We start from the raw sequence: 3,172 nt of genomic DNA, 5'->3' as shown, positions 1-3,172 counted from the left end.
TTTTCATTTGTACTGGGTTCCCAGCTAGATACCACACTTTGAATAACATGGTGTTTGGATTTTGAAATGTCAAGAAACTGTTAAAAGCCTTGGAAATGGGCAACAGAGCTCCCTGTGTGTCCATGGGTGGCATGCAGAATGGAACTTTATTCTGTAGGAGTGTGCACCCTTGTTGGCCTCCTTAAGGACTACAGTTCATTTCTGTAAGAACAGAAGGTAAGATGGAGAATGTGCTTGGTGATGGGATGCATTGTTTGGTGGAGGTACAATTAATTTCGTGTAGAAAAGATGGCTCCCCAATATTTTTTCTTACCCTATAGGACATCAACTATTTTGTACTATTAATAAATCCATTTCAGTTTTGTGGATTGCTCACATTCGTGTTTTTCAAGTTCTCTTTCAAACAGGTTAAAGTATATTTTTACCTTCCTTCTTTGTAATTCATTGATTATAAGCCAGAAACACTTGCCCCTGTGCATCTGCGCAATGGGATCTATAAATTCTTTAGCAAAGTGGTTGTCCAGGCACTTGTTTTCCTGACTTGCCAGTCTACTTACCATCTGAGAAAAGTACATTACTCCTCTAGGCTAGGTAACTCCCCTCCTGGGGCTGGAAGATCATACAATATGGTGGAAGAAGGTGCTTCAACCATTATCTGGTCCACCATGGCTCAACAAATCAAACAGATCCACCCTAGCTAAGCTCAGTCGGTGGCTTTTACTGCGCTGAGATTCAAACACTGGCCTCAAACTACTTCAGAGCTCTCTTCGCTGCCTGCAGCTTATTTTACTCTTTCAACATCTACCCTGTTCTGCTACAGCTGTAGTAACGTGACTCCCTGGTATCCAGAGCTTGTTCTGGCTACAAAGGCCTGGGTGGAAGGCGAGGCCTGGGAGCCAGGTCCTCGTTTGGAACAAGGCGGAGTTAGGAGGCGCGGCTTAGTCGGGGGGCGGGCCCTATCTCGGGGCGGGGCGGGCTGGGGGCGGGGTCTGGGCCAGAGGAGGGGCGGGGCGTGTTCGGCTTGGGGCGGGACTCGAGATCCGGCTCAGGCGTCCTGCACCTCTTCCCCGCCTCCGCCCCGCCTGTCTGTGTCCGTGGCCTCTGCTTCCTATAAAGTTGTTGTTTTGCCAACATGGCGGCGCCCATGGTGAACCAGGCGGAGAGGAACCGCAGGCCGGAGCCTGAAAACAGGTAACCCCGGCCCGAACTCAGGAGGATAGTGACGGGCCGTGCTGAGCTCCCTTCCCCTGAATCGCGAAGAGCAGGACGGGAGGTGCGGGTGGGCCGGGAGTCCCAGGACCTTGCATTTTTCTGAACTGGGAAAAGTATCGAGATTGTAGTGTATCGGTTCTTTCAGCTGCGGACCCACTTGACAGCTTGGACTGGCCCAGAGAAACGCACATCTCTCTGCTTTGTACTCGAGTTCTCATACTTTTCGTCTACGAGACGAGTTCCAGACAGGAAATACTTGCCTGGAGTCCTGCAGGGTATTAGAATTAACATCTGCTTTTTTAACATAGGCGTTTTACAGCACATGTTTGCTTGGGGGTGGTGGTGGTGTATATGCTTTTTTACGTATTTTTTTTGGTTATCTGAAACAAGGTCTCACGTACCCCAAAGCTGGCCTCAAGCTTACTATGTGATTGCACTGACCTTGAGCCCCTGATCCTCCTGCTTCTGCCTCTTAGTTTCCTGCTGATGCCTTCCTCGATGTCTCCCTGGGGGCATGTTTCTTCACCTGTTTCCTATCCTTGTCTTAGATTTCTCTTTATGATCATCATTTTGGGCCCATTTCTCAGATCCCTCCTATTCTCAAATACTTTAACCTTAAGCCCCGAGTAAAGTGAGGACAGGGCTGACTCTAAAGAGAGGTAGTAGGGGTCGATGCTTTGGAAAACGGCAGAAGAGACATTCCAACAAATAAAAGAATAAGATGAGCCAGAGCTCAGGAAGAAAAGATCCAAGCAGATTCTAAGTGTAAGACATGAGGTACACTGAATCCACATTATCCACATCACCCTTTGTAAAAAATGGCTATTGATGATGTCAGGAGGAGGCAGTGCCCTTTAGGACATGTCGGTGGAGAGGTGCTTGAAGTGGCCTAGAGATGCAACTGAGAGGTAAAGGAAGAGAATAGGATTGAGACTCAGAGTTCTGTAAATTCATAGCCTCAAATGCACACTTATTTGTTGCTAGTGAGGCCTAGTGAAGCTGATGGTATCTTAGGCCTATGCCTAAGGGTGTGAAGTTTGTTTTTTTGCAGTGCTGGGGATGGAAACGAGTCCTTCAAGCATTGCCAGGCAAGTGCTGTACCACTGAGCTACACCCTCTGCCCCGACACTTAACAGTGTTTCCTGTTTCTTTATTTTACTGCTTGTTTGGTGCTGGGGATTGCTAAGTATGTACTCTGTATCCCTAGCCCTTAGACTTTTCTTAGTTGATCTGTTTTGCTTTTAATTTTTAGTGTTTATTTTTTATCTTATGTGTATGAATGTTTTGCCTGCATGCATGTAAGTATACCACATGCATGCAGTGCCCATGGAAACTAGAAGAGGGTGGCAGATTCCCCTGGAACTGAAGTTATGGATGGTGATGAGCTACCATATGAGTGCTGAGAATCGGACCCAGGTCCTCTGCAAGAGCAGTCAGTGATCTTAACTGCTGAACCATCTCTCCAGCCACTTCCCCCTGCCTTTAAAGTCGGGGTGGTGCCAAGCACAATGACACACCTTTCATTCCAGCTCTTGGGGGACGGGGAGCAGGTGGATCTCTGTGAGATTGTGGTTAGTCTGGTCTACATGGTGAGTTCCAGGCCAGCTGATGCTACAGGGAGACCTAGTCTTTTACTTCCTTAAAGAAAGAAAGAAAGAAAGGAAGGAAGGAAGGAAGGAAGGAAGGAAGGAAGGAAGGAAGGAAGGAAGGAAAGAGAAAGAAAGAAAGAAAGAAAGAAAGAAAGAAAGAAAGAAAGAAAGAAAGAAAGAAAGGGAAAAGAAAGCAAGCCAAGGTCTGGGGACTGGAAAGATGGCTCAGAGGTTAAGAGCACCTCCTGCTCTTTCAGCGGATTCTAGTTCAGTTCCCAGCACCATCAGGTGGCTCATAACCATCTATTTAACTCCAATTCTAGGGAACCTGATGTCTTCTTCTGGCCTCCAAGTTACATATACCTGGCACA

The 3,172-nt window shown here is 47.3% G+C and overlaps 1 protein-coding gene across 1 annotated transcript in view; it reads left to right on the top strand.

The window, feature by feature from the left end:
- The first annotated feature begins 1,037 nt into the window (after window positions 1–1,037).
- The window catches only part of Lars2 (leucyl-tRNA synthetase 2, mitochondrial), a 107,287-nt gene continuing 105,152 nt past the window's right edge, over window positions 1,038–3,172 (top strand). Inside the window, exon 1 of the mRNA XM_008831929.3 lies at window positions 1,038–1,191. The gene's annotated coding sequence lies outside the window, so the exon portion shown is untranslated. The remainder of the gene's footprint in view (window positions 1,192–3,172) is intronic.

Source organism: Nannospalax galili, unplaced genomic scaffold (assembly GCF_000622305.1).
Source record: "Nannospalax galili isolate Female #2095 unplaced genomic scaffold, S.galili_v1.0 scaffold536, whole genome shotgun sequence".
Classification (NCBI taxonomy): domain Eukaryota; kingdom Metazoa; phylum Chordata; class Mammalia; order Rodentia; family Spalacidae; genus Nannospalax; species Nannospalax galili.
The sequence above is the reverse complement of the archived record's forward strand: the minus strand, read 5'-3'. Positions and strand labels throughout refer to the sequence as shown.